Source organism: Geotrypetes seraphini, chromosome 10 (assembly GCF_902459505.1).
Source record: "Geotrypetes seraphini chromosome 10, aGeoSer1.1, whole genome shotgun sequence".
NCBI classification, from domain to species: domain Eukaryota; kingdom Metazoa; phylum Chordata; class Amphibia; order Gymnophiona; family Dermophiidae; genus Geotrypetes; species Geotrypetes seraphini.
The window spans coordinates 143,898,418-143,911,921 of NC_047093.1; the positions used below are offsets into that span (position 1 = coordinate 143,898,418).

General features: G+C 47.1%; 1 protein-coding gene across 2 annotated transcripts in view; it reads left to right on the top strand.

Annotated features, from left to right (window-relative positions):
• Positions 1-13,504, top strand: part of LOC117367761 (kinesin-like protein KIF18B) — a 73,419-nt gene that overhangs the window by 17,776 nt on the left and 42,139 nt on the right. For both annotated transcript variants that reach the window (XM_033960668.1, XM_033960667.1), the window contains exon 2: positions 2,888-3,121. The gene's annotated coding sequence lies outside the window, so the exon portion shown is untranslated. The remainder of the gene's footprint in view (positions 1-2,887; positions 3,122-13,504) is intronic.

The following is a 13,504-nucleotide window of genomic DNA, read 5'->3' on the forward strand; positions in this document are numbered from 1 at the left end:
GGGATTTTTGGGCCCAAAAATGGGGGTCCCGGTTTAAATTTGAGTCATCCCCCAGTGACCACCTGAAACCTTCCCGGACTTCTTGCAGGCCCGCCTTAGGCCGGGACAGGAGGTATCCCTTTTGTCTCCTGCCCAGGCCGACACAAATAATTACCACCCAACATCCCTTGCGTACCTAGTTCCCTGGTGGTCTAGCATGTATGTGCTGAAATCCTCTTTTGTAAAAGTAGTAGCCAGCAGTGCACCCGGGCCGGCACGCAGGAGCGAGCTTTTCGTGCTCCAGGCCGGCCCTGCACCGCTCATTGATAGGCTACCGCGAGAACTTGCAGCAACCTATCAATGAGCGGTGCAGGGTCGGCCGGGAGCATGAAAAGCTCACTCCTGCGTGCCAGCCCAGGTGCACCACTGGCTACTACCTTTAAAAAGAGGATTTCAGCGCATACACGCTTGGCCACCAGGGAACTAGGTACGCAAGGGAGGGTGGTAATTATTAGGGTTGGCCAGGGCAGGAGACGGGAGGGATCCCTCCTGTCCTGGTCTACCACTACTAGGTGGTTTAAGTTAAGGGGCTGTTGGTGGAAGGAAATTTGTTTGGATTGGGAGGTGTGGGGTAGGGATTGGTTGCTGTCGGGAGTTAGCATTTGTGATTGGGGGGATTGGGGGAGGAGAATTGCCACAGCACCTATCCTGACAGTGCCTTGCACTACCAGGCTGCTGGTAGCACAACTGCAGTTGTTGCCTCTTTTTCAGGTGATGGTACATTCAACTGCAATATCACAAATCGTGACAGCTAGTGCATGGTACTACTGGCTGGGATAGAGGGCAGAGGGGAGTACGGGACAGCCAAGCCATCATGACATCACTGATGAGGTTGGCTCTTTTTAGGGGGAAGAGAGTACAGGGAAGGAAGGTGGGACAGTGTTCAGAGCCTGGCAGGGAGGGGGCTGAGTGCAGAACCTTGCAGGGGAGGAGGTGATGGAGGGGAAACTGGGTGCAGATCCTGGAAGGGCATGGCACTTGAATATTAAGCCCCCGACTTATATTCAAGAAAACCATTTTTCCTCTTTTTGGGGGGGGAAATGGGGGTCTCGACTTATATTCGAGTATATACGGTAACCATTACCGTTATGTGTTATAAGATTATATTGTGTGTGTATATATGAAAAATAAATGGAAAAAAATTGTGGCATAATTACTATTATTATGGGAGGCGGGGCCGGAGATAGGGTGGGGTCTGGCCCGTGACTTAGCCTGTGTTTTGGATTTCGGTCCCTTAATGTGATTGAGTTTGACATCCCTAATCTACACCTTCCCAGCCATTGAAGCCCTCCCCAGCCCATCCTCCATCAAACGGCCACCATATATAGACAGACCGTGCAAGTCTGCGCAGTACTGGCCTTAGTTCTTCAATAGTTACTATTATTTTCTGCTTCTAGATCCTCTGTGTTCATCCCACGCTTTTTTGAACTCTGTCACCGTTTTCATTTCCACCACCTCTCTTGGGAGCGCATTCCAGGCATCCACCACCCTCTCCATAAAGAATAATTTCCTTACATTGCTTTTGAGTCTACCACCCTTCAAGCTCAAATTATGTCCTCTGGTTTTACCATTTTCCTTTCTCAGGAAAAAAATTTGTTCTATGTTAATATCTTTTCAAGTATTTGAACGTCTAAATCATATCTCCCCTGTCCCTCCTTTCCTCTAAGGTATTCAGGGCTTCCAGTCTTTCCTCATACGTCTTCTGGCGCAAACCTCCTATCATTTTCGTCGCCCTCCTCTGATCAGTCTTTGTTTGATGGTGACTGAGACATACTTGCATTTCTATATTTAGTCCATGTTCACCATGACTGCATGCCCCGGTGCTAACTGATGCTTGATCTCTGCTGTCAACTGATGCTTGATCTCTGCTGTCAAACCGCCACTATGATCATTGGTGAACATGCACAACTTAGTAAAGGGACCTCTTGGTTAGTTGCTTTTTTTAAATAGAATTGCAGAAGGTCCCTCTCCCCCCCCCCCCCCCCCCCGATTTCTTAATAAGTGTTATCTTGGTATTTTGCATCTATTAGAAATAAAGATTAAAAGAAATGTATGATGGCGCATTGCATGCAACATGTGTGAGATTGAGTTGCTATGCAGGAGAGAAGAGTGTGGTACAGTAGTTAGAGATACAGCCTCAGCACTCTGCAGTTGTGGGTTCAAACCCCAGACTGCTCCTTGTGATTCTGGGCAAGTCACCAAAACTCCTGGTACACTAGATAGATTCTGAGCCCACCAGGACAGAGGGAAACTGCTTGAGTACCCATATGTAAACCACTTTGAAGGTGATTGTGTAACTACAAAAAGACAGTATACAAGTCTCTATCCCTAGTAAGACAACTAAGGTGTTGTGATTACTTTTGAGACTGCATAATATGTGATGTTACCATTAAGAACAGAAGGACAAGAGTAAGCAACGCACTTAGATTTTATGCTGCTTATCCTAGGAATAAGCAGTGGATTTCTCAAAATTCACTTAATAATAGTTTTATGTTATGGACTTTTCTTTAAGGAACTTGTCCAAACCTATATTTGCACAGGAGCTAAATATATGCTTGTTTAGATCTGGTGAACCAGCTGACCCTACTCTGGAGCTGGAATGATGTATTAAGTTCTGGTCCCACTGTGATCTATTTTACTCTTTTGAGATCCTGCCAGGTAGCTGTGGAAACAGGAGACTGGGCTTGACGGACCTTTGGTGCGCTCCAGAATGGCGATCCTTACATACATCTGTTGCAATCCGCGATTACAAATCTTGGCCTTATTGCAATGTTTTCCTTGCACCTTAGTACCCGATTTAGTATAATATGACTAACTGCTAAATAATAACCTTCCTGTCCATATTTAGGAAGCGTTGACTCTGCTCTGCAATTATGCGTCTGTCCTGATTCGTCCAAGCACGCTCTTCCTCAGAGAACTACAGCTCCCGGCAAGCGCCGCGCAGCCGCATCCTGCCGCCCAATCGCGAGAGCGCTCGCCACTGCCGCGTGATTTGAATGCTGCGGCGGAAGCGGACGTGTCTGCGCTAATAACCTGGAGGGTCAACCAGGGTGAACGCTAGAGAGCACTAGTTAGTAGAGAGGTAAGTAACACTCGGGATTAAACGGTATGGCCATCTAGCAATCCCTTCTCTCTCCTGTCTATTCCTCCTACCCTCTTGGTACAGGACAGGATTAATGCATGGGCAAACTAGGCATGTGCCTAGGGTCCTGATATTTAGGAGGGGTCCTCTCAATTGCTGTGGTAAGAAAGTTGCAGGCAGAAAGAAGGGATGGGGAAGGCAAGAGCAGTGGGTCAGACCAGTGGTCCATCCAGCCCAGTATCCTGCCTTCATAGAGGCCAATCCCAAGTTTTTCTTCACCCAGCGGGTGGTGGACACCTGGAATGAGCTTCCAGAGGGCGTGATAGGACAGAGTACGGTAATAGGGTTCAAGAAGGGATTGGACAATTTTCTGAAGGAAAAGGGGATAGAGGGGTATAGATAGAGGACTACTACACAGGTTCTGGACCTGTTGGGCCGCCGCACAAGCGGACTGCTGGGCACGATGGACCTCTGGTCTGACCCAGCAGAGGCACTTCTTATGTTCTTAAGTCACAAATACCTGGCCAAAACCCAAATAGTAGCAGCATTCCATGCCACCGATCCAGGGCAAGCAGTGGCTTCCCCCATGATTGTCTCAACAGTAGATTATGGACTTTTCCTCCAAGAACCTTTTTTTTTTTAAACCATCTACATAACCGCTCTTATCACAACCTCTGGCAATGCGTTTCAGAGCTTAGCTATTCTATGAGTGAAAAAAAATGTCCTTTTTTTATGTTTTAAAAGTATTTCCTTGTAACTTCATCGAGTGTCTCCTAGGCCTTGTACACTTCCCCCTCTGTATTCGCGGTTTCACCAATTGCGGTTTCGGTTATTCACGGTTTTAGCATATTCTCTAGGTTTAACAGAAAACCGCAAATAACATGAAAAAAGTTATTCGCTAAGTTGTTTTTCCCCTATCACTGTGAATACGGAGGGGGAAGTATAATTTTTGATGGAGTGAAAAAACTTGTACCCATTTTACTTCACTCAGGATTTTGTAGACTTCAATCATATCTTCCCTCAGCCGTCACTTTTCCAAGCTGAAGAGCCCTAACCTCTTTAGTTTTTCCTCATACAAGAGGTGTTCCATCCCTTTATTATCTTGGTCGCTCTTTGAACCTTTTCTAGTGCCACTATATCTTTTTTGAGATAAGGAGACCAGAAATGAATGCAATACTCAAGGTGAGGTTGCACCATCGAGCGATACAGAGGCAATATACATTCTTAGTTCTGTTTACCATCCTTTAAAAACAAAGCACTTTTTATTTATCAAGTTTCAATTACATTGTCACACAAATCTTTTTTTTTTTTTAATTCTTTATTCATTTTTACATCTTACAACAAGTGTATCAGAAAATATCATTTGAACTTATACAATAATACTTGATTAGCTTTCATAGACAACTTAAATTATAATATTTAACCCCCTCCCATCCCTACTAATTCATATATCATATAATATATTGTATAATATTTCTAATACTCTAAACATTTAATATCAGATCAGAAATCCCTCCCTCCCCATCCCTCACTTTACAATTGTACCAATAAGGGAAAAATGGTATTTACTCATCACAATATTCTCTTAATGGACCCCAAACCTCCTGAAATTTATTGAAAATTCCTTTTTGCGTAGCTAGCGTTCTTTCCATCTTATATATATGACGCAGAGAGTTCCACCAGAAACTGTAGTTAAGTCTGCTCCAATTTTTCCAATTAAATGTAATTTGTTGAATGGCTACTCCTGTCATAATAAGTAATAATTTATTATTTTTTGCAGAAATTTGACTTTTTTTCCTCATTGACATTCCAAATAAAATAGTATCATATGATAATGCCACCGGATTTTTTAATAAAGAATTTATTTGGCCCCATATCGATTTCCAAAAAGCCAAAATAAATGGACAATAGAATAATAAATGATCTAAAGTCCCTGCCTCAAGGTGACAATGCAAACATCTATTAGACTTAGAGCTATCTAATTTTTGTAAACGAACAGGGGTCCAGAATGCTCTATGCAACAGAAAAAAACAAGTTTGTCTCATAGATGCTGACATTGTACATCTTATTCTCCAAGACCAAATCCGTGGCCATTGAGATGCAGTAATTTGATGCTTTATCTCATTGCTCCAAATGTCCCTCAGACCAGTTTTCAGTTTCTTATTCATAAATCCAGATATCAATTTATACCACTGTGCAGCCTGGTGTCCCAGGAAGTCCACCTGAAAGCATAAAAATTCCAAACTATATTGATTAAGATTTTTCCGTTCAGGGAACCCCGCCTGAATAGCCTGCTTCAGTTGCAATCATCTATAGCTTTGTGATTTATCAAGACCGATAGGGTCTCTAGGGTACAGACTTGAAAGAGCGGGTCAGTAGAGTGGCAGTATAATTACAATTATACTTAAGGGGTTCATTAGACTTAATAGGGAGGGTCAATAGTGTGGGCAGACTTGATGGGCTATAGCCCTTATCTGCCGTCATCTTTCTATGTTTCTATGTTGCAACTGTGAAAAATCAAGCAGTTTATCATTAGATATGACATCATCTAGAGTTTTTATACCTGCCATCACCCAATGCTTCCAGATGACCTTAAATCCACCAATTTGAATCTTGGAGTTAAGCCATATAGTTTGATTTGTTGATTTATGTATTGGAATAGGTTTTAAATTACTCAACAATCTTAAGGTTTTCCATGTATCCATTAATATTCTGTTTTCTTTATATATCCTAGGCATCTTGATACTAAGAACATGGTTTAATCTCAGAGGAAAAATAAGACACCATTCCAACCACAACCAATCTGGAATATTTTCAGTGGGCTTTGGGAGGAGCCAATACATACCTTGGCGCATAATATAGGCTTGATGATACTTATAAAAATTTGGAAAATTTACCCTCCCTCCATAATTCTTGTACAGAAAAGACCAATACAGTCTTATACATTTCAGGAAAAACAAAAATACAGTATGAATAAAATTATAGACTAATCACTCTCAAGTCCACAATAATAGATCCAAGATTGCATAAAGCAGAAGTTATAAAGGTACTACTCTAATCTAATCTTCAGTTTATATACCAGGTCATCTCTTGTCGGAGCTAGACTCGGTTTACAAATAGAAGACTAGAATGTACATAAATGATAAGGAATAAGACAAAGTTTAAAATTAGAAATTTATTATAAAAAGATTTAGCATTGTTATTGGTTAGTGGACTGTGCAGGTAAATTTTTTAGATTATGTGAAAATAACAAGGTTAACTAGAAAAAATAAAGAGGAAATTATAGCATCTGACACCTGGTTCCAGAGACTATCAATCCCAAACTTCGTGCTCCCTCAAGGCATTTCATGGATAGAAAAGCAGTTAAATGAGAAGATTAAAAAAATACATATTTCAAAGACTGATATCTCACTATACATTTGCATGGATATCTCAAATAAAAAATCCCCCCTTTAAGTATAACTCCTGGTTTCAAAAACAAAAACTGACACCTTCGCTTTTGAGTGTTCTGGGAAATATCTGGATCTTAAAACCCAGAAACCTTTATGTCTGTTTTTGAGGAACATTTTCAAAATAGCACAGTTACTTACCGTGACAGGTGTTATTCAGGGAAAGCAGGCAGATATTCTCACTGATGGGTGACGTCACCAATGGAGCCCTGTCACAGACACTTGAAAAGTGAATCGCAACTTTAAGTTTAGAAAGTTTGCGATTAGCCCGCACCGCGCATGCACGAGTGCCTTCCCGCCTGACGTAGGTACGCGATCCCTCAGTTAAAATAAGCCAGCTAAGAAGCCAACCAGGGTAGGTGGGTGGGTTGTGAGAATATCTGCCTGCTGTCCCTGGATAACACCTGTTATGGTAAGTAACTGTGCTTTATCCCAGGACAAGCAAGCAGCCTATTCTCACTGATTGGTGACCTCCAAGCTAACTAGAAGGGGATGGAGGGAGAGTTGGCCTTTAAGAAAACAAATTTTGCAAAACTGACTGGCCAAAGTGCCCATCCCATCTGGAAAAAATTTCAAGACAGTAATGTGAAGTGAATGTATGAACTGAGGACCAGGTGGCAGCTTTACAGATTTCCTCAATAGGAGTAGATCTGAGGAAAGCTACAGAAGCTGCCATAGCACAGACTTTGTGAGCAGTGACACGACTCTTCAAAGGCAGTCCAGTCTGAGTATAGAAGAATGAGATACAGGCAGCCAACCAGTTGGATATTGTCCATTTGGTGACAGGATGACCCAACTTGTTAGGATCAAATGAGATGAAGAGTTGGGGAGATGTTCTATGAGGCTTTGTCCAATTAATGTAGTAGGACAAAGCACATTTACAGTCCAAAGTGTGCAGCACCGTTTTTCCTGGATGAGAATGAGGCTTAGGAAAAAAAAACCTGGAAGAACAATGGACTGGTTGAGATAAAAAAAAGTCCGTAACTACTTTCGGTAGAAACTTAGGATGCATGCATAGAACCACTTTATCATGATGAAAAAACTGTGAAAGGTGGATCTGTGACTAACTCTTGTAGCTCACTGACCCTCCTGGCAGAAGTGAGGGAGATGAGAAAAACTACTTTCTAGGTGAGAAATTTGAGATGAGCTGTTGTCATTGGTTCAAATGGTGGTTTCATCAACCTGGAAAGGTCCCAGACGACAGGTGGAGGCTTGAGAGGTGGTTTAATATTGAAAAGCCCTTTCATGAATCTGGACACCAATGGATGAGCAGTGAGAAGCTTTCCCTTGACTGGCATGTGAAAAGCTGTAATAGCGCTGAGATGACTCTGATAGATGTAGATTTAAGACCAGAATCAGCATTAGTGCTTTCTGGTGGGAAGGAGTGGGTTGGGGAGTACCAATGGGGGGGGAAGGGGATTCTGGGGAGGGTGGAAGGGGGAGGGGTTCGTATGGTTCTTGCACTTGGTTTCGGGGCTCATCAGAGTCCAGGGCCTCGGAGGGTCATTCTGCCGACTCTGGCCTTGTCTGCCCTGAGTCGCTTGAGAGGGGGGGGTTGTTGCTGTTCTTATCTTCGTTATGTATTTGATATTCTATTGAATATGATGCCATAATAATTGTATTATGAATCTTTTGTATTGCACTGTTTTGATAGCATTATTGTTTGCATCAATAAAAACTGTTTGAACCTAAGACCAGAATCAGAGAGATGAAGGAGATAATCCAGCACCAATTCCTATGACAAGGAAGCTGGATCATGATGATGATGATGACGAAGACACCAGGAAGAAAACTGAGTCCACTTTTGTTGATAACACTGAGTGGCCAGTTTCCTGGAAGCATCAATAATAGTGTGGACAGGCTAAGAGAGATGCAATGATGTCAGCCCGAGAGATACCAAGTTGTCAGGTGTAATGATTGCAGTTGGGATGAAGACGAGCTCCTTGATTCTGTGTAAGCACAGTAGGAAATATTGGAAGAAGTATGGGTTCCCTGCTGCTGAGTTGAAGTAGAAGGGAGAACCAATGTTGTCTGGGCCACCGAGGAGCTATGAGTATCATGGTGGCTGACTCCTACTTGAGTTTGAAAAGAGTTTTCAGGATGACAGGAGTGTGAGGGAATGCATAGAGGACCAGTTGCGTCCAATCCAGAAGAAATGCATTTGCTTCCAGTCAGAGTAGAAGCGGGGCAGTTTGTGGTTGTGGGGAGCTGCAAATAAGTCCACCTGAGGAGTGCCCCATTGTGCAAAGATGGACTGAAGAATTGTCAAGCTGAGTGTCCATTCATGAGGCTGGAGAATTCTGTTGAGGTTGTCAGCCAAGGAATTCTGTTCGCCCTGTATGTAGGCTGCTCGCAGAAAAAGATTGTGAGTGGTCACCCAAAGCCAAATCTTTTGAGCCTTTTGACAAGGGGAAGAGAGTCCGTGCCTCCTTGCTTGTTGATGTACTACATCGCTACTTGATTGTCCGTGCAAAGGAGAACTTGGTCGGAAAAGGAGATGTTGGAAATTTGCGTTCTTTGGAAGTCCAATAACCCTGCATTTGAAGGTCGCTCATGTGCACTCCCCAGGCGTAGCTAGAAGCATCCGTCATGAGTACCTTGCGATGCAGACGAAGATGGAAAAGAAGACCTCTGGATAGATTGGAAGAGGTCAGTGGAGTGACTGCAGAAGAGATGAGGTTACAGAAATATGTTGTGAAAGCAGATCTGTCACCTGACACCACTGAGAAGCTAGAGCCCACTGAGGAGTGCGAAGGTGCAATCTGGCTAGTGGGGTAACATGAATCGTGGAGGCCATGTGGCCCAGGAGAACCATCATGTGTCTCGCAGAGATCGTTTGTAGCTGAAATAGAGAATGACACGGTGGCGGTTTACCCGCGGCCACCGCATTTTAGCCGCGGGTCACCCACCGAAAACGGGGAAGAAAACTAGCAGTCGCTGCGGCGACGGGGACAAGGCCATTATCCCAGGACAAGCAGGCAGGTATTCTCACTAGTGGGTGATGTCATCAGACAGAGCCCCGGTACGGACGTCTCACAAGCACGTGTTGCTTGTAGAAACTTAAAGTTTCTAGATGCCCGCACCGCGCATGCGCCGGTGCCTTCCTACCCGGAGATCCGGGCGTGTCTCCTCAGTTCTTTCTTTTCCGCGGAGCTGAGAAGTTCAACTTCTTCATGCGCTAGCTGAATTCAGTTAAATTTGCCTTCCTTGTCCGCGTTTTCGTTTTCTTTTAATTACAGTTAACAGTTCTTTTCTTTTTCAGTAAAAAAAAAAAAAGAAGATTATTTCCTCCGGCGGGTCGAACGGGCCGGCCACGTGGCTCAGGCCCACTGGCTTCGACCTCGCGGCGGAGATTTTCCGGCCTATGTCCCGGCCAATCACCGGGTTTAAAAAGTGCAGCAAGTGCCAACGCGCGATTTCACTCACGGACCCTCACTGGCGCTGTTTGCAGTGTTTGGGCCCTGACCACATCCCGAAATCGTGCAGGCCTTGCTCTACCCTTACGGCACGCTCATTCAAGCGGCGTTGCCTATTGTGGGAATCGATGTTCAAGATGGACGCAGCTAAGGATCCCTCAGCCTCCACTTCATCTGATACCTCCCCGGTTCGGGCGAAACCGGCATCGACCCCTCCTGCATCGAGTGTGGTGAAACCGGCATCGCTCACCCCGACACCATCCACGAGCTCGACGTCGGTGCCTGCCCCGGTCTCCTCGGTTCAGGTACCTCTTCCTTCCACAGTGCCACCAATGGTCATCAAAGTGCCGAAAGCTACTAAGCAGAAGCACTCGGCCTCGAAGGAGCGCGATGTCCGTGCAGGAGGACCCCCTTTCGGTGCGGATCCCTCCTTATCGGCTTCGCTACGGTCCGTGCTGGAAGCTCAATTCGTTGAGCTCATGCAGACCATCGGACCCGGGCTCATCGCTGCCATACAGGGTGACCTCCCGGTACCGGTCCAAAGGAGCGGTCCGCCCCCTCCCCCACACCGTTCGACCTCGACAACCGACGAGGACGAACGGGGGAGGGCGGCGATGCCCGCGCGGCAAGCCTCGCTTACCGATATGCCGCCATTAGAACCCATTACGCCTCCGCGCCAACATGGGACCAGACCTCCGATCGATACTCGAAGCCCTGGGCATAGTCAGGAAGAGTTCTTCCGTACTCCTTACCAGACTTGGGTAGCATCGCAAGAACCCGCATCGCAAACCCAGTTGCGATCCACTGCTTCCAGCCCTATCCACTTGGGGGCCTCGGGAGACCATGCGATGCACAGACGATCCCGATCCCCGTCCCGCCACCGAGACGGGCACCGATCGAGACACTCATCCTGGCACTCCTCACGCCATTCGGAGGTGTCACCGCAGAAAAAACTGCAACGTAGGGGATACTCCTCATCAGAGGTGTCCCCCCCGAGGGGCCCGGAGTACGAGGAGACACCGGTGCCCGATTCTCCTTGTCACTCCCCGATGTCCACGGACCTGGAGGCCTCCTCCTCCTCCAGCCCGTCCCACAGACCGACGCTGGCGGAACAATTGTCCTTCTCATCATTCCTCCGACAAATGGCGGATGATCTGGATGTGACCCTTGACACGGGCTCCCGATACTCCAAAGAGTATCTGGACACCATGCATTTACCTAACCCTCCAACGGAGTCGCTTCGGCTCCCCTTGCATAAATTACTGGACCAGACCTTCATGCAGTGCTTCGAAACACCGTATTCCATACCGGCGATCCCCAGCAAACTCGATGCTCGATACCGCATCGTGCACCATAAAGGGTTCGAGGGCCCTCAACTCTCCCACCAATCCCTACTGGTCGAGTCCTCCCTTAAACGCTCTCATCCCTCCCAGGTCTACGCCTCTGTACCGCCGGGCCGAGAGGGGAGAACAATGGACAAATTTGGTAGAAAATTCTACCAAAACTCCATGATGGCGTCACGGGTGCTAAACTACAACTTCTTTTTCTCTTCCTATCTGGAGTTCTTCTTGCCGGTGCTCCACAAGTTCACTCCGTTCATAGACAACCAAGCTCGATTCGAGTTCGAGGAAGTGGTAGCCTCCCTCTCCCAATTACGCCTCCAGCTGATGCAATCCTCCTTCGATGCATTCGAACTCTCGACACGCGCCGCCGCAAGCGCGGTAGCTATGCGTCGCCTGGCATGGCTCCGTACCATCGATATGGATCCCAACCTACAGGACAGACTCGCCAACGTACCATGTGCTGGAGCTGACCTGTTCGATGAGTCTATCGAAACTGTTACCAAGAAGCTGTCGGATCATGAAAAATCCTTTCAATCCATCCTGCGGCCCAAACCCAAACCTCAACAGTCTCGACCTTCCAGGCCACCACCCCTGATTTACCAGCGGCGTTACATGCCCAGACAAACGCCTGCTGCGAGACAGCCTGCGAAGAGACAACCTCCCCAGAAGTCTCAGCAAAAACCTCAGCCACCGGCTGTACCTAAGGCTCCCCAGCCCTTTTGACGCCCCCCCCGGGAGCATAACCTCGGCCTCTCCCATAGGGGGCCGCCTCCATCTTTTTTACCATCGATGGGAGGCCATAACCACGGACCTATGGGTCCTCACCATCATAAGAGAAGGATACTCTCTTCAATTCCACCGGGTCCCCCCGGACCATCCTCCAAGAGAGTATCCTTCAAGCTCGACGCAGACCGCCCTTCTTCTTCAGGAAGTCCAAACCTTACTTCAGCTTCGGGCTGTCGAGCCGGTCCCGCCAGACCAATTGAACCGAGGGTTTTACTCCCGGTACTTCCTCGTCCCGAAGAAAACGGGCGACCTGCGACCCATTTTAGACCTTCGGGCCCTCAACAAGTTCCTGGTCAAAGAGAAGTTTCGCATGTTGACTTTGGCTTCTCTATACCCCCTCCTCGAGCAGAACGACTGGTTATGCTCCCTGGATCTCAAGGAGGCCTACACTCACATCCCCATTCACCCGGCCTCCCGAAAGTTCCTCAGATTTCGGGTGGGAAATCTGCACCTACAGTATCGAGTGCTACCATTCGGCCTATCTTCATCCCCCAGAGTCTTCACAAAGTGCCTGGTGGTAGTGGCCGCAGCACTCCGGGACAGGGGTCTACAGGTGTTCCCATACCTCGACGACTGGCTCATCAAGGCCCCGTCAGCCCCAGAGGTCACTTCGGCGGCCTTGGCTACAACCTACTTCCTCCAGAATTTGGGCTTCGAGATCAACTTCTCCAAGTCTCATCTACAACCCACCCAGTCCCTCCCCTTCATCGGAGCGGTCCTGGACACCACCCGACTCCGAGCATTCCTGCCTCGACAACGCATGGAGTCTCTTCTTCATCTCTGCCAGTCGGTGTCTACTCGCCAAACCCTACCGGCGAGACAACTGATGGTGCTCCTGGGCCATATGGCCTCCACAGTACATGTGACACCCTTTGCCAGACTCCACCTCAGGATCCCCCAGTGGACCCTGGCATCACAGTGGAATCAGACGTCCGATCCACTATCCAAACGCATCTTAGTCACACCTGCTCTTCGGCAGTCTCTACTTTGGTGGATGACCTCTTCGAATCTATCCAGAGGTTTGCTGATGCACTCTCCCCCCCATCAGAAAGTTCTCACAACCGATTCGTCGAATTACGCATGGGGGGCCCACCTGGAGGGTCTCCGCACCCAAGGATTCTGGACCAGTGCGGAAAGACTACACCAAATCAATCTACTGGAACTCAGAGCCATCTTCAATGCGCTCCAAGCTTTCCAACACCTACTCCACGACATGGTAATCCTCATTCGCACAGACAATCAGGCCGCCATGTATTATATCAACAAGCAAGGAGGCACGGGCTCGGCCCTCCTTTGCCAGGAAGCTCTACGAGTCTGGGACTGGGCGGTGCGCCACAACACCCTACTCAGAGCAGTATACATCCAGGGGGAGAACAACGTCTTAGCAGA